This window comes from Calypte anna, chromosome 3 (genome assembly GCF_003957555.1).
Source record: "Calypte anna isolate BGI_N300 chromosome 3, bCalAnn1_v1.p, whole genome shotgun sequence".
Classification (NCBI taxonomy): Eukaryota; Metazoa; Chordata; class Aves; order Apodiformes; family Trochilidae; genus Calypte; species Calypte anna.
Window position 1 is genome coordinate 109,158,124 of NC_044246.1, and position 19,919 is coordinate 109,178,042.

Below are 19,919 nucleotides of genomic sequence, written 5' to 3' on the forward strand. Positions count from 1 at the left end.
ATGGGACATGCCCTGTGTCACCTGATGGGCTGATGCTGGGTCACAGCCTGTAGTGTGTGGTCTTGCAGGAACATCAGAGATAGTGCAAAGCCAGGAGAAGCAAAAATAAGGTGGTGATTACAGCATCCTTCATTTTATCAGTGCAACTTAGAATTCTTTGAACAGTTTGCCCTAGGAAAAAAAAAAAAAAGGTAATCTCTTTTACTTTCACACCCCTGATGACCAAAAAAGTGTTTTCCTCATCTGAAAACTGTGCTCTGTGTGCACCCCCACCCAAGTGTCCCTTCCATCTACTTCCCCCCCCCCTGCTGCAGGAAATTGCTTAGAAAATATTTCTCAGGTTCCTTCCTGGCCAGAGGTCATCTCTGTGTTTGGGACCAGCAGGAATCACCATGTTCTCTGCTACAACAAGCGGAGAAGGAAGATCTGCCCTGCCCATCCAGCACGGGCTTTCAGGCTCCTGTTTTTTAGCTGCAACTCCACCCCGGGCTGGTGGAGAAGGGATCTGTTCCCACTGATCTCAGGAAAGGGAGGTCACGGGGTTTGCTTGATTAAATCACCACAAGCCAAAAGGTTTTCTCTCTCACTTCCAGAGAATTGGTGGCAGGCTGTGCAACTTGGTCTAAAAAGAAAAGGAAAACAAGGAGACAAATCCTGGATCCCAACAATCAGCAGACGTGGAGAGGCAGGTGTGTCTGAGCTCCTGGGAAAACAAAGGGCAGAGACTGAGGCAGGAGTTGACACCTGGATGAGAAGTTTCCTTCCCAGGAGAAGAGGACAAATTTGGAAAAGTCTTGGACACGACCAGCACTTGTCCCACAGGTATGGAAGATGTGTGTGAAATGGAGCATCGGTCTCCTCGGGGGGTGTTTGGGTGTTACCTAAGAGGTGAGGATGGCTTGAAGGAATTTTCAGGGCCAGGTTTGGGCATGGGGGTACAGCCTGATGCAGGCTGCTCCTGGGAGAGCTGTGATCAGCACCTGTTGCACCTTGTGGTGATCAGCTGGCAGTTTTCTAGAGGACAGTTTTGGTATTTCGGGGCACGACTTACTCCATTCAAGCTTCTGAGAGAGTGCTATTATCTTGGCTACTGAATTTCAACAGAGGCTATGACTGGTTTAATTTAACCTCAGGGCTGCTGAGGTAAAGATGGATGAGCACTGAAATACTGTGTTAATCTGGACTGCATTTATTACCTCCTAAGGCATGCTATGTAGTTTCAGGAAAAAAAAACCCAAGAGATCACTGTGATAGCATTTGGAATTTTTTCACTTTGTTTTATGCTCATAACATCCAGGATTCCCACTGCGGGTAACAGGCACTGTATTTTTGTCAGCTGTATCAAGTGGTGGGGTTGTTTCTTTTAAGAGCAATCTCTTGCATCCCACCTTCATGAGGTGATGCTTGCTGAGAGTGGAGAGGGACTCGAGTCATCCATGGCCACAGACTGAGACACTGCTGTGTACTGTGATGAATACTGTGTATTTGTCTTGTTTTCATCCTTTTCTACCTGTGTTTTGAGCTGCTTAAATGAAAGCCAGTTTTATGGTGTCATGTTGGAGAGCTGCTGCCACTGCTTGGTGTTGGGCTGGGGGGATGATTTCTGAGGTTTTCATCTCCATTGATGTCTACAACCCCAAGAGTCCTGCTCCATCCAAACATCTCTGGTGCTGCAGTACCCACAGGTTGCTTAAATTATTGGGATTCAGAAAAAAATAGAGCTGTGGTGTGACCTTGCACAACCTTGTTTCTCTGAGTGGAAGAGTGATGCTCACTTACACGAATAAGGAGCTTTTAGATTTGGGGGAGAAAGGTGTAATTTTTTGAATGCTGTAACTTTTGCTTTCAGTGAGCTTTGTGGGAGTCAGTGAGCTTGTGTCAGGCAAGGGAATAGCAAGGGAAAGGTGACTGGGAATTTGGAAGCCTGAAGCTCCATTTCTCCTTGCTCCATCACTGGCTGTCACGTGGTGAAAATGACATTTCTCAGCCCACAGATTTTCCTCTCACCCAGAAAATTCCTCATCTGTTTCTTTCCTTGAATCTGTCTTACCATGTCTGATACATAAGGAAGTTTAGAGGCAAATCTTTAGGATCTGTATAGCAGTGACACTTGACTGAATTCAGTAATGGCTCAGCCAGCTCAGGAGGAACTTGATGAGAGTATTTGGCATTTTGTCATTATTTAGCTTCCCTTGATTCCTCTGAGTTTGCCACCGGTGATCTAGGTTTAAAAAAAACAAACAAACATAACATGCGTAAGCTCTGGGAAGTTATCTTTGTCCTAATCTCCTTGATTATTTTTATTTTTTTAACACCTCTTAGAGAGGCCTTATTAAAGCAGTTTTCCAAAGTCTGAATTGGAGACGTGGGAAATTCCTCAAACTAGGCAGAGCTTCCTCTCATTGTTACAACACAAAAGACCAGTGCAGCCTTTACTAGAATTCCTTTTTTAACCCATTCAACTTGATAAAGAAAGCCACCTTGCTGCTTCATGGTCACAATTCATAGAATCATAGAATTTTTTCAGGGTTGGAAATTACCTTTAAGATCATCCAGTTCCAACCCCCCAGCCATGGGCAGGGACACCTCCCACCAGCTCAGGTTGCTCAGAGCCCTGTCCAGCCTGGCCTTAAAAATTTCCAGGGATGGATGGGGCTTCCACCACCTCTCTGAGCAACCAGTTCCAGTGTCTCACCACCCTCATGGAGAAAAACTTCCTAACTTCCAATCTAAATCTCCCCTCCTCTAGTTTGAATCCATTCCCCCATGTCCTATCACTCCCTGACATCCTAAAAACACCCTGACACCCTGACCCTCCCCAGCTTTCTTGCAGCCCCTTCAGATACTGAAAGGCTACAATAAGGTCTCCTCAGAGCCTTCTCCTCTCCAGACTGAATAACCCCAACTCTCCAGAATGTTCACGTCCTTCTTGAAATTCAGTAGGAAGAAACAAGGGCTTACAGCAGGCCAGGGTGGATGTGAATTGCGTTATTTGTGAGCATGGCATTGGGTTTGGGGATCTGTGTGCACATTTAACTGAAGTGCACTTGCACTTGAAACTGAAGTGGTTTGCTGCTGGAATTATTTTCAGTCTAATGTAAGAATCGTGGCTTTTTAAGACCAAAATGAATGAATATAAAGTAAAAAAAAAAAAACCTCCTTCCAGAAAATTATTTGCAATTTTCCCATGAAACAATTCCTTAGGACTGTTATCTCACTCCTAAGCTAACCCACTATAATTCCATGGGTTATGCAGAGTTTATTCCTCAAAAGACCTTGCATGGTGCTCATGATGCCTCTGGACAGTTGTCACCCATCATCTAACCAGATCCACCACCTAATGTGAATGGTAATGGATCAGGAGCTTGTCCCCTTGTCTGTGCTGCCTCCAAGAGGACTGAGCCAGTGCTGGGGGAGGGCAGAACCTGAGGGGCTGTGATGTGACCCTACAGTGGGCTGGAGGATTTGTAATAGGAAATTGGATGTGATGGAAGGCACGAGGTGGGTGTGCAGGATCAGGGCTTGCACAGGAAAGAGCTTGCAGAAAATCACTTGTTTGTTTCTCCCTGATGGAGGAATGATCCATTTCATATTTGCTGGAAAGATCAGTTCCTGCAGAGCAGCCAGCTCCCTGTGCCAGGCTGTCTAATAATTGCAGTGCTATATTTGCACGTTTTAAAGCTGCACCAGTCAACTTTGTTAAGGAATTTTTTACTATATTTACTATTTTTACTGTATTTGCAACCCACTCTGAGTGCTGCTCTGATTATGGTGGTGGCCTGTAAGAGAGTTTTCACTCCAACAACCATCCTATGACATGGATGTTGTAACCTTCACCCATCATTTCTGCACCCTGCCCATCCATATCTTCTCTCCAAACTTCAGTTATTCCCTGAGGAAGTGTGGAATAAGTTCTGCCCCCAAACCCTCCCCTCTCCAGCATAACCCCCACCAGAGAGTAAGCTGTACAAGATGACAGGACTGGGTCTGTCTGGTAATCAGATACCTCCTTCATAACAGCCCATAAGGTGTTGTGGTTGTGATTTGTGGCTAAAACAACCCTGAGATCATACCATTGCTTTGGATATTGCTGTCAGTGCTTGCACAGTATCAAGGCTTTTCTTTTTTTCTCCACTCTGCCTCTGTAGTGAGCAGGCTGGTAGCTGGAAGGGGACCCAGCTGGAAAAGCTGACCCAAGGTCACAAAAGGGATATTTCAAACCATACAGCATAATTTTCAGCAATAAAAACAGGGGCAGGGATGTTTTCCAAGGTAGCAAGTACCTGGAGACTTGATGGGCACCTGGCTGCTTGTGGGATGTGGTGAGTGATCACCTTCACCTCACTTGTTTTTCCTTTCCTTTTTCCTTCCCTTATTAACTTGTACTTATCTCCCTAGCTTTTCCACTTTTACCTTACTTATTCTCTCTTGAGGTTCCTCTAATGGGTGGGGAATACATGAGCAACTGGGAAGGTGCTTAGCTTCAGCCCAGGGTCAACTCACCACAGAAGCCCAGCTCTTAGGCACCTTCTAATGGACCACTTTTGAGTAATAAGGTTTTTTCCAGTCCAGAATTAAACCAAAAAACCAAAAGCCAACCAAGCAAAAAACCCCAACCCAGTAGCTCCCCTGTGTTACATCAGTCAGCTGATTTACACAAAGTAATATTTGGTTTAGGAAATTCTCAAAGGCCACCTGAAACAGACCTCTCCTATCAGTGAGGTCCTTTCCTCTGGCTGAAAGGGGAGCTGTGGCTCATTTCCCTTCCAGGTATTTCTACATCTCTCACTTTTCCAGGATGTTACCACAAGCACTGATGCTGCCCCAGGTCTTCACTTTTCACAGGGACAGCTGATACCGTCCTTGGCTGGCAGCAGAGAGCTGAAGCACAGAGATAGCAAGGATCTGCTTACATGGTTGGCTGCTGCCAACCCAAACCTGGCTTAAACCTACCTGAGCAGGAGCAAAAATGCTGTGGCAGGCTTGGTTTGAGGATGCCCGTGAGTGGCAGAGCTGTGCGGATTCCCCATTTAAACCTTAATCGAAATATTAATTTCCAAATGCCTTCCCCAAAAACATAATAGAGCTGTGATCTAGTGTGTAATTTACTGTCCTCGGAAATGCCTCCGAATGGCAGAGCTTCCCCCAATTGTTCATGCACAGAGGAAAAGCTCTACTCCAGTTCCTGCTCAGGCTTGCTCCTCTGAGCACAGCTTTGGCCCTTGACAGACATCAGGCTGAGTGTGTGAAAACCATCTTCATTCCTCTGCTGTCCCTACGTGCCTTCTGACAGGCTGCTCACAGCATACCCCTTGCTCTTGAAATTGGTTTAGTTTTCCTTCTCGAGGGAGAAATTATGTAAGTCCTGCATGGGGGACCTAAAATCTGGGTTGGCTGAGATCCTGGATGAGATCCTGTGCATGCCTCAAGGCTCTGGCTGTAAAAACAGAACTGATGTTACTTCCTTCCTTTCTTCCTTCCTTCTTCTCACTATCTGTCTTGTTTCAAGCCTCTGGCTTAAAAAGTCCAATTGCCTTTCATAACCACTGGCCCTTCCCTCAGTAAACACACTCAAGATGTTAGAATCATAGAATCTAAGAAGAGTTTGGGTTGGAAAGGACTTTAGTGACCATCTAGTTCCCACCCCCTTCAATGGTTACTCCAAGACCAGGATGCTCCAAACCCCATCCAACCTGGCCTTTAATACTTCCAGGGAGGGAGCAGCCACAGGTTACCTGGGCAATCTCTGACAGTGTCTCACCAGCTTCACAGTGAAGAATTTCCTCTTAATGTCTGACCTCAATCTCCCATCTTTCAGTTTAAAGCCATAACCCCTCATCCTTTCACCCTATGCCCTTGTAAAAAGTCCTTCCCCAGATTTCCTGTAGCCCCTTCAGGTACTGGAAGGCCACTTTAAGGTATCTATGGAGTCTTCTCCAGCCTAAAGAATCCCAGCCCTCTCTACCTGTACCTCCCTGCAGGGGAGGTATCCAATGCTATCAATACCAACCTGTCTCAGAAGCTGCCTGCTCTTTACTTTAATGCCTTCTTTCTGGGCAGCCTTGCAAAGGTGGCTCCAGCACTGTTTCAGCATCATAGTATCCAAGTAAAAAAATTGTTTAAGACCTAATCCATCTGACAGAAGCCAAGGGAGGCTTCTCTGGTCCCCAATGCAAGTGCAGATGCTTCTGAGGGTGTTGCAGCAGAGGAGATTCTTGATGAACTGAGACTGAAATGGTCCACAGAGAAAAACAGGGTTGTCTCTGAAGGTTTGCCATGGGAGATGCCACTAAAATTAGGAAAGAAGCTCATCCCCTTGAATACAGAGAAACTGAAGAATATTCCTCATCTTGAAATGTGCATTTTACCTTAGGCCATGCTAGGACTGGAGAAATGCAAGCAACAGCAACAGTGCAGCATGAAAGGCTGGAGTTATTCCCTGAGGTGACCTCTCAGGGTACAGCTCACCTCCATGTGCTTGAACTCCCTTTTTTCCCTCTAAAACAAGACAGCCTAGGCTGTGGGGCAGTCTGGTAACAGCCCCTGACCCATGCTGTCCTTTGAATAATTTCTGTGAATCCTGGCACTAACTGAGACCTCAGCAGGGCACCTGCTCCAGCCCTACACCTCATGACAGGTGCTTGTTTAAGCTCTTTGAAGGCATCTCTGGGGCCTGAGGAATGGTACTCATCCACCCAGCTCTGTGCTGGATCATAGCCAAACCTCCTGTCAAGTGCAAGTTGTCAGATTTTACACCTCATGAGCCAAACATGCTCCATAGGGTCTCACAAGGCTGGATCCTCCTTGGCCTCTGTCTGAACTGTGATGCCATTTTCTCCAAGCCAAGCACCTGCCTGGAGTCTAATATCCCCTAAACTGTTCTGAATATTATTTAAAACAAACTAGCTGATGATATCTTGTAGTGATCTCACACCTAATGCCAACAAAGAAGAAAGCTCCATTTATTTTGAAAACATCATAGACAAGTGTAACCTTCAAATAAGTTAATAAATCTAATAAGTTAAATAGTAGCACTATTTATCATTTTTGAGTCATCCTGTGCTCTGAGAGACAGATCAGTACAAAAATTGTAAGGCTGGACATTAGATCAATGGAACAAAACATGAGCCATTATTTTTTCTCTCAGACTTGGTCATTGTAGAAGGGAATTACGAGGTATGGGCACCAGAGCCCTGCCTTCACTCATCCAGGGGATTTCCCTCCATTTATATGATTCTCTGTGCAACAGGTAGATACTGTTTTGTACTTCTACATTTTTGTTGCTGGGTGTGACAGGCCAGACTCTCAGGCAGGAAACTCCTGCTGTCCAGGGCAGGATTATACAGACTCCAAATGGTCGACACCTACACAACTCGCAGTAGCTTCCCATACAGCCAGCTGTGCTCTCAGCAATAACAGGAAAAAAAGTGTGAGGTTAATAAAATGAAATGAGCAGGAAACATGCAGTCATCAGACTTTCTAGTACTCCAGTCTATAGAAGTAACCCGTGGCTGGCCTGACTCAGGGACCTCATCCAAAACTCATTGAAGCCCGTGGAAATTCCACTTGAGCGGATGTTGTTAGACCTTCACTGTATTGATATGGGAGTACCTGGAGAGTTCCACCTTCCCTGCTCTTGCACACTGCTGAGCTCCTTTGTTAATGCTAGCTGCAAGAGAGGCCTTTCCCTAAGAACTGCATCCAAAAAGGATGAGGAGAAGAAGGGAAAGTTCATGGCTACATCCTTTCTCCCACCCCAGCTAGCAGAGCTGAGCAAATGCACACTGACCTGTGCTTTTCCACAGCCTTTCAAAACATGGTGCTCAGCTATGTCCAAACAGATGGAATAGTAGCCTGGAACTCACATTTCCTTTTTTTAATTATTTTTTTTTATTTTATTTTTTTATTTTTTTAATTTATTTTTTCCTTCTGCAAAACTCCAGCACAAAGGTCAACTGGGAGCCCTTAACTGGAGCTGAGAAGAAAGTCCCGAGCAGGGGGGAGGAAGAAATTCCAGGAAGGGGGTGAGAAAGGCTGAGAGAGTTGGGGTCATTCAGCCTGGAGAAGAGAAAGCTCCAGGGAGACTTTTTTGTAGCAGCCTTCCAGTACATGAAGGGGCTGGGAAGGGACTTTTCACCAGAGAGGCTAGAGATAGGACAAGGGGTAGATTTAGGTTAGAGATTAGGAAAAAATTCTTCACCATGAGTGTAGTAAGATACTGGAGTAGGTTTCTTGGAGAGGTTGTTGATGCTCCCTTCATGGGAGGTATTTAAGGCCAGGTTGGATAAAGCCTTGTACAACCTGATCTGCTGGGAGGTGTCCCTGCCCATGCAGGTTGGGTGGATCTTGGTGATTTTTAAGGTCCCTTCCAACCCAAACCATTCTATGATTTTAAGAATTGGGCAGGGCTTTCTTTTTGCCTCAAAGTGCTGATGCAAATGCCTTTTTCAGTTTGATTTCTTCTACTGCTCTTTTCAGTCTGGCGTATTAATGTGGCAGGGAGTGCCACTGCATCCTTTTAGACTCAACTCACAGAAAAAAAAAAAAAATACATGTCCAACATCATCTGGACAGTGCATCAGCCTGGCCCTCCTGGAACAGTTCACAGTTGGGTTTAGCTGCTTATCAGTGGAGAACAGCAATCTGCTGGGGCAGGGAGGGCTTTCTGACATGAATGAGCATAAACTCCAATAGGTATTGGCCAAGCATTAACTCCCTCCAAGGAAGGAGGAAGGTGGGAAACAAGTCTGCCCTGTTTGGCAAGACATGAGCACAGTCCTGTAGCTGGGTAGCTGTAAAGTTCCCTTTTCTGGGAAGATGCCACACTGGACATCTGGGCTGCCTCTCTCCTGGGGCTGAGTACCAAAGTTCACCTGCACTTACAGACATTTCTAAGTGCTGGGAGAGGAAAGGCCTGCTGAGGATTACCTTTTCTTCAGAGTCCATATCTCCATCTTTGGCAGGGAGATGTTCACATAGCTCATGGCTCCTGTGGTCTTGTGGGTGCAGGAAGACCTGGTTGTACCAGTGCCAGAAGTAATATCTTGTTGCTGTGCTGTGTTATCCTCTGCAGCAGGGTTTGATAGCACACATCTGGTGGCCAAACTGCTTCTACAGACACTCTCAGCTCATTACTTGGGTTCTCTAACCCGGGTAACCTCTACTCACTCAACAGGACCTGGCTTATTCCTTATCCTTCTGTCTAACTCCCAGATTTTCACTCTTTTTTTTCTTACAGGCAGGCGCATTCAGTAGCCTACCTTAGCCTGCCCTGCCTTGTCTTGTTTTTAGAGACTTTGGGACAACATTTCTCATTTGATACCAGAGTTAGTGATGGCAACATTTCACAGTTCTGGATGCATTTGAAGCACAGTGTCCAGTTCCCACGCTCCTCAGAATGAGAAAGAAATAAAAAGACTGGAGTCAGTCTAGCAAAGGGCCATGAAGATGATTGAAGGTCTGGAGCATTTGTGATACCAGGAAAGACTGAGAGAGCTGGGACTGTGTAGCTGGAAAAAGAAAACCACAGGGGGATCTTGTCAATGTCTATAAATAACTGATGAGGGAAACTAAAGTCTGCAAGCTACACCAGGGGAGGTTTAGACTGGATATTAGGATATTTTTTCACCAAAAGGGTTGTCAACCATTGGAATAGTCTGCCAACTATTGGCAGATGGAGGTATTTAAATGGAGGTATTTAAATCCCTGGAGGTATTTAAATGGTGTGTAGATCTGGTCCTTAGGGAAATGGCTTAGTGGTGAGCTTACACTACTGGTCAAGGGTTGGACTAGGTGATCTTGAAGGTCTCTTCCAATCAAAGCCATTCAGTGATAAGAACCATCTACCCTGGAGTGGCTTCTTTGATGAAGGACAATGAATTCTGAATTATAAGTTGATACAGGAATCTACCTGTTAGGATACACTGAGTTAACCACCTTCACAAAGCCATTCCAGATAGACACATTTCATTCCTATTGCCTAAAATATCTCTATATTCTGTTTCTGGGAGTTTGGCCCTCTGGTGCAGGAGTAGAGATGAACACACCTGCTCACACAGTGGGAAGAGGATAACAAACAAATCCTGTAGCCACAACAGATCTTCAGCCAGCAGAAGAATTACCTTCTTTCTGAGGTGAATATTAATCCATTGCCCCAGCTCCTGGCCCTCTCTCAGGACTGTAAGACTCATCCTGGGTCACTGACACTGTGACCCCTCTGTGTGCTCAGCCTCCTGTGTTCTGCTTTAGGAAGTTTCTAAAGCCTCACTGTAAAAGCTGCTAAGTCTGTGGTTTTCCACCTTTGTTCACTCTGAGAGACCATTCCCCAACCTTTCTAATGGACAGCAGTGGTTCAATGCCAAGGAAAGTTTTGCACTTCGGTGGATGCAAGCTTCCTCTAGCCCAGTCACTTCTTATCCAACCTGGGCTGTAGCAGAGGCTTTAGGGAAGAACTTTAGAGAAGCAAAGTAAGCTTGTAGCATCACAGCTTCAGAAGGTTCTTTCCATCTCTGGCTGTCAGAGGCACAGGGACTTCTGTAGGCTCAGACAAGATAGTGTTGTTTAACAGCCCTCAACGGCCTGCTGAGCTCACACAAAATGAAGTAAACTATAAGAAAACCCAGGAAAATGTCACACATCCAGCAGCAAGGAGGTCTGTATCTCCTTTGTTTCCTTTGACTCTGCCACTATTTAGGAACAGATTTAGTCTGTAATTAACAGACTGGATGGTGTGTTTTCTCCATGGCCTTGTAGCACCTTGCATCACTTTTACATTCCCCATCAGTTGTCTAAGGCTAAAAGGTTCCCAGGCCCTTCTGGCACATCAGTCACCTCACCTCTTCAGCATTTGTTCTGCTCTGCATTGTCAAGCTGGGCTATATCCTTCTTGAACTAAATTAAGCTCAGTTGTTCCTGTGCCAGCATTTTCCTGTGGCTTAAAATAGCTCTGCCTCCCTTTAGACATTTTGGATCAAAGTTTTATGATGAAGGATGCACGGCGAGAGGAGGGCGTGAAGGCAGTAGGCAGGCGGCTGGCACAAGGCTGTCCAGCAGCTTATAGCAGCTGAGCCCTGATTTACCCTTTCCAAACTGAGCATTTTTTTTCAGAATCTCAATCTCTGGAGCTCAAGTTCTTGTTTTCAGTGACCCTCCAGTTTGTTCTTCCTCAGGCACAACAGAAGAGCTTTCCTTTCTGTGCATAAAACATGACCTTTGGGCAGTGCGTAAGAAGTTGGATGATCAGACAATGTTTGTTTCAGACATAAAACACACAATGACTTTAAGAAACACACACCCAGGCACAACAATATTTCATGGGAGAGTTGGCTGGAAGGGGAAGGGGGGGTAGGGGGAATTTGTGCTGACCTTAGATAACACATCTGACTGAGAACAAAAAGAAAATAAACACAAATTAATCAAGGACTCCAAGTCAAGCTGCTTGGTGATAAGGAATCAAACAGGCAATAAACAAGGCTGAGAGGTACTTTCTCTGTGATGTTTGAGGAACTGTGTTATTCCGGCTTTGTGCCTTGCATGCTGCAAGGGCTGAGCTGGATGCTGTGCCAAGGGATCTGTGGGAGCAGAGGTTTCATTTTCAGGGGGCTATGGGGGCAATTTTTGTTGTTTTTTTCTTTTCTTTTGTGAGTTGAGTTTAGAAGGATGCGATGGCACTCTGTGCCACATTAATGTGCCAGACTGAAAAGAGTAGTAGCAGACATCAAACTGAAAAAGGCACTTTGAGGGAAAAAGAAAGCCCTGCACAATTCTTAAAATCACAGAATGGTTTGGGTTGGGAGGGACCTGAAAAATTCCAGCTCATGGAAAGCTCTGTCAGCTGCTCTCATAGCATTAGAACTGCTCAAAGGATGCAACAATTTGGCCATTGAGCTGGGCAGGAATTTCTCTGCTGTCAGGTATCTGGATGAGTGATTCCTATTCCAGTTTCTGCAAACGTGGGTCTTGCAGAGTTATTTTCTTCTTGCAGGAAGTCCTGCTTGGTCGTGTTTATCATTTGAGCCTGCTCTGCAGGTAGCTGGGATTAAATTATTTTCATTTTCCATGTATTTGAGTATGTAAAACAGTAATTAGCAATTCATGGGAAGGCTTGTAGAGGAATAGATTAATTTAGTCATTAGATCAAGAAGGAAAAGTATATGCTTCCTAAACAAGGATGGAAAATGTGAAGAGATGCAAGGGAGGGTGTGAACCAGAGCCTTTCTCTGCAAATGTAATTTTGGGGAAACTCTTGATAAGGCTGCAGACCTTCTCTGTGCTTAAACAAGTGGGGATGTGCTGGAGTGGTCTGGAAAGGAATTAATGAACGTGCTTAAGAATGGATGAAGCAGAGTCCAAACACAGCTCTCAGTACACAGATCAGTGCTCTTGCACCTCTTCTGAATCTCCTTGGACTTATTAATTGCATAGAAATTAAAGCAGTGTAGAGAAACAGAAAGAGATACTTGGAAGAAGTCAAGAAACAATCTGTCTGGTGTCCCATCATCACAAACTGACACAGAGACAGAAGCTTTTGTAGTAGCAATTTTATTACCTGTTCTTAAAAACCTCCATGGAAGAGTTACTATGGCAGCCTAATTCTATGCTTCTAACCTTCAGTTACACATTTTCCATAATTCACCAAAATGTTTGGGGTTGTGTCATTTCCCAACACCCCTCACCCAGCTCTCTCTGGGAACATTTATGTCTTCCCTTTACCAAGTGACAGACTGTTACTATGTCCCTTCCTGGGTTCTCCCCTACCTAAACCAAATAACCTTCAACCTGTTCACAAGGTCACAGACTGCTCATGTCTTAGCCCTCCCATGGCTCTCCTTTGGATGCTCTCCAAAGCAGCAACATCCGGACACAGCACTCCAGCCAAGGCACCAGCAACACCAAGTAGAGCACTTTTGTTACCTTCCAGGCCTTAAATTAAAAATAATTGCTACTAAGCCTCAGAATGGGATTAGCCTTATTTTCAACAACATCATGCTGAGTGGATTTAGGTAGCAATTAGCTAGGACTCCTTCTGGATTCTTTTCTGCAAGACTGAGGTGGGCAAAACTGCATAAAGTCATGTGAGATAATAAATGAAGTCCCAAGTGCTGCCAGATTCACCCCCAAGCCTTTTTATCTCAGACTAATCTGCCTGTTGATTCTGACAAGCTTGGGGTTTGCTCTGTGCTTCTGTTACTAAAACACAGCTCTCTAATAGGCTGACCATGCAAAATTCAGATTCAATAATAAGGACAATAGTAATTGTTATAAGAACCTGCAGTGTTGCATCCAGCTTAGAGATTTGGTCATCTTTTTCTGAGTTTGGGATATAAGTGGGAATAGAACTTGATGGCACAAAATTATTTGGGTTAAATACTACAGATGAGACCAAAGTGTTAAGAGCCAGGACTGGAATGAAGATGAGCAAGTCAGAAGGACTGGATCTTTTTAATCATAAAATGTCAGGTTGGACGGGACCTTAAGGATCATCTGGTCCAACCCTTCTAATAATATTGTTTATAGAAGATGTCTCAGCACCCCAGCGAGTTGAGACTTAAATCTTTCCAAAGTGGGGGAATCCACCACTTCCCCAGGGAGACCATTCCAATGTCTGCCTGTCCTCAGAGTGAAAAATTTTCCGCTTGTGTTCAATCGGAACCTCCCCAGGAGCAGCTTGTGCCCATTGCCCCTTCATTTCTAAGTGGTTTCCACATTTATTTTTGCTTTGAACAGTACCTCTCATGCTGCACCTATGTGGGAACATTACCCTGGTCCATGAAATGTGAGAGATGTTCACATGCTTTAGGCACAGCACATTCATTTCCAGTGAGTTACCTGATCAGTGCAACTCTGCCTTGTTTTGTGTGATTGTTCCTTGCTCAGAGCAGACATCTTCTAACATATCTGTTGTTTGCTTTCCTGAGCCTGTGATGGCTGTCTGAGTGCAGTCCCAGATGTTTCAACTACAAGTCTTCTTGGGTTAAAACTTTAAAAGTTCAAACTTCAGGAAATGTCAGCGTTTCTGGTGACATGACAGCACATGATGGATGTAGACAGGAAAAAAACAGCAGGATAATCAGAACATCCCCTGTGCTCACAGAGCAAGTTGATTGCATACCTAATGCTCTGCCACTGCCCAATTTTCACATTCTCTTGCAGAGTCAACCAAGATTTCTCATACTTTTTAGCTGCAGTTTGATCATGTAGTGTCTTATATAGAAAGAGCCTTTTGAGGCAACTTTTCACCTTGCTGATATTTGTTCCTGTTCCCATTCAAGATGCTGTTGGTTAAAGCTGTTAGAAAGCTACACACACAAAAAAAACCCCAAAACAAAACAACAAAACCACAAACAAATAAACAAACAAACCCAAAACAAAAAAACAAAAAACCAAACCAACCAACCAAAAAAACCACCATGAAAAAACGCAGCCCCCCCCCCAAAAAAGAACAACCAAATAAACCAAACAAACCAAACCAAACCAAACCAACAAAACCCAACAAGTCACAAGAAAAGCAGGGAGAAGGGTTTAAATCAGAACTGCTTTCCAGTCAAGGGCTGTCAATGTGGAAGGTGTGGATCCACCACAGGTAACTTACCTGAGCCAAGCCAAGCCTGCCCTCCCCTTCATCCCCTCCTCTGTACTGGCACTGCTGCTTGTCTCAGCCTTCAAGGAAACAACCAAAGAAACACCACTGAGTGAAAAGCTGCTTCTGTAGGGACGGACTCATGCTGAACTGCTTGCCAGGGCAGAAAGAAATAGATCCTCCTTCTCTTTACCCTCCTGCCCACCTCCCTTTCTTCCCCCTTCCCTGCTCTTCCCCTCCTTCCTCTGACTTTGTAACTCACTGGGCCCTTCTCTGAGCTCATTAAATTTGCTCAGATGAAAGCAATCCAGGCACTTTGCTACTGGTTTAGTTTTCTGCAGGGGCAGTGAGTTAAACTGGCTCAGAGAGGGGTCTGGAAGGCACCAACACGAGGTCAGCAGCAAAACCTGCTTGTAGAGAGAGAAGTGGTTACATTCAAGGCTGTAGATGTAGGCTCTGTTTTCTGCTTGTTCAGATTCCTGGAAGAGCTTGGGTGGGCTCTAAACCAGACTGATGGCACTACCATGGTGAGGACAAGCTCCAAGGGCAGTGACAGCACCAACCATGCCAATTTAATCACCTAAAAACCCCTGCAGAAGTGGGGGCTGAGGGCTGACTCAACACATTATGGGCAGCAGTAGGTGAGCAGGTTTGTGGAAAGGAGAACAGGGTGAGGCCATGCTGCTGCCAAGAACAATGCATCTTCAAATTTCATTGTTGAAGACCAGTTTACAGTCACGACATCCCTTTAGCATCTGCAGTAAATCACAAAATCATCAAAACATGGTTTGGGTTGGAAGGGACCTTATGATTCATTAATATCCAACCTTCCCACTAGACCAGGCTGCACAGACCCCGTCCAACTTGGCCTTCAGCACTGCCAGGGAAGGGCAATAAACAACCTCCCTGGGCATGCTGGCACCTGCAAAGGCTGCAGGGCAAATATTACTAAAAGTGGATTCAAGCAAGAGTTGAAATGCTGGGACATGCCTTAGGGCTGTTAGAAATGGAGTCACCACCAGCAAACCCATTACAGACAGCTGATAGAGGATTGAAGACCTGATTCAAGCTCAGTGTGACACAAAAGTGACAATTAACACCAAGGCCAACCCAAGCTATGACCAGTTCTGCCATGATATCCATCCCTCCTGAGCTCCTGAGACAGACAATGTCAGCTGTAAACTGTAGTGACCAGCCCTAAAGTCACATATTTGGGAAGTAGTATAGAACAGAAAACCCCATGTCACCTTATCAGGCGCTTTATTGACGTTTTTGCTTCTGTTTCCCTTTTTCACTGTGACAGTCAGTGGCATTTACACCTTGACTCAGTTTTTTACCTTGTAGATATGTGGCCTTTTGGGATGCCCTGGTGTGTCCTACCTGGCCTTCAGCTCCTGCACTGTGGCTTTGGAGGTCCTGGGGCACAATTGCCTATTCCATGAGTATCCCTTCCCCTTGGAATTCTGATGAGAAGTCAAGATCTCCAGAGAGCCCTTCTGGTCTGAGGGGAAACAGGAACTCTTTCCATAGACCTGTGTCCTGAATTAATTAATGAATAATTAATAAAAAAATATATATTAAATATTTAATTATTTAAATTGTTTATTTTATTATATTAAATTAACATTAATTTATAATAATTATAAGAATATATTATAAAATAAAAATTAATATCAAATAAGTTATTTAAATTAAATAGTAAAAAATAAAATAATAAATAGTTAATAAACTGTTAAAAAACTAATTCCCCCCCCCAAAATTAGTTTAATCCCAAACTTTTCCACAGAAAAGGCCTTTGACACCATCTCCCACAACATTCTCCCGGAAAAGCTGTCAGCTCATGGCTCAGACAGGAGCACTCTGTGCTGGGTTAGGAACTGCTGGAGGCCACCAGAGAGTGGTGCTGAACGGTGCTGATCCAATTGGTGTCCTCCAGGGATCAATGCTGGGCCCAGTTCTGTTTAATATCTTCATTGATGATTTAGATGAGGGGATTGAGTCCATCATCAGCAAATTCAAAGACAACAGTAAGCTAGGGGGTAGTGTGGATCAGCTGGAAGGCAGGAGGGCTCTGCAGAGGGACCTGGACAGACTGGAGAGTTGGGCTGATTCCAATGGGATGAGGTTTAACACGGCCAAGTGCCGGGTCCTGCACTTTGGCCACAACAACCCCATGGGGAGCTCCAGGCTGGGCACAGAGTGGCTGAGAGCAGCCAGGCAGAAAGGGACCTGGGAGTTGGGAAGCTGAACATGAGCCAGCAGTGTGCCCAGGTGGCCAAGAAGGCCAATGGCATCCTGGCCTGTATCAGGAACAATGTGGCCAGCAGGTCCAGGGAAGGGATTCTGCCCCTGTGCTCAGCCCTGGTGAGGCCACAGCTTGAGTCCTGTGTCCAGTTCTGGGCCCCTCCGTTCAGGAAGGAGATTGAGGTGCTGGAGCAGGTCCAGAGAAGAGCAAGGAGGCTGTGAAGGGATCCAGCACAAGTCCTGTGAGGAAGGGCTGAGGGAACTGGGGGTGTTCAGGCTGGAGAAGAGGAGGCTCAGGAGAGACCTCATCACTCCCTACAACTCCCTGAAAGGAGGTTGGAGCCAGGGAGGGTTGGTCTCTTTTCCCAGGCAACTCTCAGCAAGACAAGAGGGCATGGTATTAAGCTCTGCCAGGGGAGGTTTAGGTTGGATATTAGGAAGAAATTTTTTCCAGAAAGGGTGATCAGGCATTGGAATGGCTGCCCAGGGAAGTGGTGGATTCTCCATCCCTGGAGGTTTTTAAGAAGAGGCCAATGTGGCACTCAGTGCCATGGTCTGGGAACCAGGGTGGTAGTGGATGAAGGGTTGGATTTGATGATCTCAGAGCTCCTTTCCAAACCAGCTGATTCTGGGTTGACTCACAGCTGATTCTGTGATTCTATGATTCTATGTTCAGTAGATTCCTGGCTCCATGTTTTGTTCAAGGTAGAAACATACATAACACAACAGTTTTCTCTGGATTCTGGGAATTTTCTGCTCTTCTCCACTTTCCCCAGTAACCATCAGAGTTGTTTGTCTGCATCTCCATGCATCTTCTCCAATGGCAACAACACATCCCTAGATACCCCCTGTCTCCAGCCCACAGTGAGCACGCTCCAGCTTGGGTAGGAAAACTTTAGTGTTTCCCTCCCTTATTGTTTAAATCAAAGCCCACAAACATTTTGCCGTAGCCACAACACATGATTTTACTGCTTTCAGTCCTCAACACCCTCTTTTGTTACAAGAAAGCAGGTGAGTAACAGCAGTGGAACAAGTTATTCCACTTGATAATCTCCTGATAAGATGCTGAGGGACTTAGATCAGTGGAAGGGGAACTAATGAGTACTACCTGAAGAATGGTATCAGGAAATATCTCCTCTTAAAATGCCTTCTGGCTTTTTTTCTGCAGTGGCATCTCTGCTAAGCCTCACACTTGAAAGGTGAGTTCAGGCTCCAGAGGACTTGTTTTCTGGGCAGCAACAACATATTCAGCTAATTACACAAGTTCCTGTGTCTTGGTTGCTCTTTGAGAGAGCAGCCTGGGCTGTAGTAGCAAGTAGAGGATACTTGAGATGGATGTAATTAGAAAATCTCTCTGATTCACCTGAGAAGGTAAATTTTATATCTCTAGGTGTCTTCTTTGTTTTATAAAACATATGGGATGGTAACTACTGTGCTGGGTGGATTTGCAAGAGAGGTTGTAAATAGTTTGCAATTTATGAAAAAGAGAAACATACTGAAAAAGTAAAAAGGACACAGATCATCTGTGTCCTGGGTCAAAGTGAGACCTTGCTGTTTGTCTCTAGGAATCTTAACTCTTATCTTTAAAAAACACTTTTTAGCCTGAATGCTCTGGAGAAGAGGTTTTCTATCAAACTTGGGCTTCTTTAGCTCTCTGGTGTTTTAGAAGTCAAATATTTGCCTTCCAGGAGACAGTTTATATGGGAAATGATTAATGCTTCTGTTTTACCCAAAGAAGGTACAAAGATACTTGGGAAATTCCTTACTGAAAAATTTACAATAATTCTTTTTTCAATGAGACATTAAATGAACAGGGGGACAGCCACATTACTGGAGAAGAACATTAATATATTTTCCCCATTTGTCATTTGATATTTGTTTGTTATTTCTCTGGTTTTCTAGATACTGTCTTGGGCTTTTTTAAATTTAACTACCTATCAAAGCCTGAGTAGCAGCAGGGATATAATTTGCATGAGTTGCCCTCTGTATGGCTTATTATGTATAGAATTAATGAGGCATTTGGCCTCAGCTACAAGGTTGCACAAAGGGTGTATTTGAAAGTAGAGGCTGAACCAGAATATTTGAATGTGGATGCATGTTTGTGAACAGTGCAAAAGATACATGCAAAATTGTAGCAGATGTTGCTGACCCTCATCATAAACTTTGTTTAATGACCTGTTTTCCTTTCTATTCTGTTTTATCACTCCTTTATCAATGGAATACAAGTTCTTTGTACAGATTAAGGTATGGCACCATCTGCTTAGAGCATATGCTGCATATACAAAACTACCAGAAATCTAAATTTTGTTAGACTTTCCATTATCTATTTTAATTTCTATTATGTCACTAACTCAAGGACTTGTGGCAAAGCTTATAACTTGGAAATTTTCCCCTCTTGATCCATTTGAATCCATTTTGGTCTTGGAAACAGACAGATCCATGCCAGTGGATGATACCTCCAAAATTGCAAAATAGTCTCTTTTGTAGAATGCTGGATATACTGATGGAAACGCCCAGGAAACTGAAGAAACTTTTTCCTACCCTTTTTTGTTCTTTTTTCAATTTTTCTATCCATTCAGTCACTGAATAAAAGCAAAGAAACAAAAAACCAACTGACTGACCAACCAAAAACATCCTCTTCCCTCCCTGCCCCCCCCAAAAAAATCCAAACCAACAAACTTGAACAGTTTGGGGTTGTTTTAATGGCTTTAAGGTGGGAAAAAATTCTTAATCAGTGAGATGTTTTGCTTTCCAGTTATTCCTGTATAGGAGCATAAGAGCAGATTGTGGGTCAACTCAAATATCTACATTGTAGGTTTCTGGTTGGTATTTTTTTTCCTCTATTGCTAACTCTAGAATATCTTAAAATTATTTTTCCTTTTTTTAACTGCACCCCAGAGTTGACATTCCCCCATACCCCATTTTAGAGTAACATAGTCAGTTCAGAGTCCATCACAGTACACATAATTTCAGGACAGTTTCTTTCTACCTTACACTTGAATATCATGAATTCCACAATCCAGTCACTCAGTACCTTGAGATCTTTGTGCAGATCTTCACAGGCAGACTTTGCTTTTATTAATCTCAACCATTTCAA

At 44.4% G+C, this 19,919-nt stretch overlaps 1 protein-coding gene across 1 annotated transcript in view; it reads left to right on the forward strand.

The window, feature by feature from the left end:
- The first annotated feature begins 438 nt into the window (after positions 1-438).
- Positions 439-19,919, forward strand: part of ADGRF5 (adhesion G protein-coupled receptor F5) — a 51,287-nt gene continuing 31,806 nt past the window's right edge. The window contains exon 1 of the mRNA XM_008490718.2: positions 439-822. The gene's annotated coding sequence lies outside the window, so the exon portion shown is untranslated. The remainder of the gene's footprint in view (positions 823-19,919) is intronic.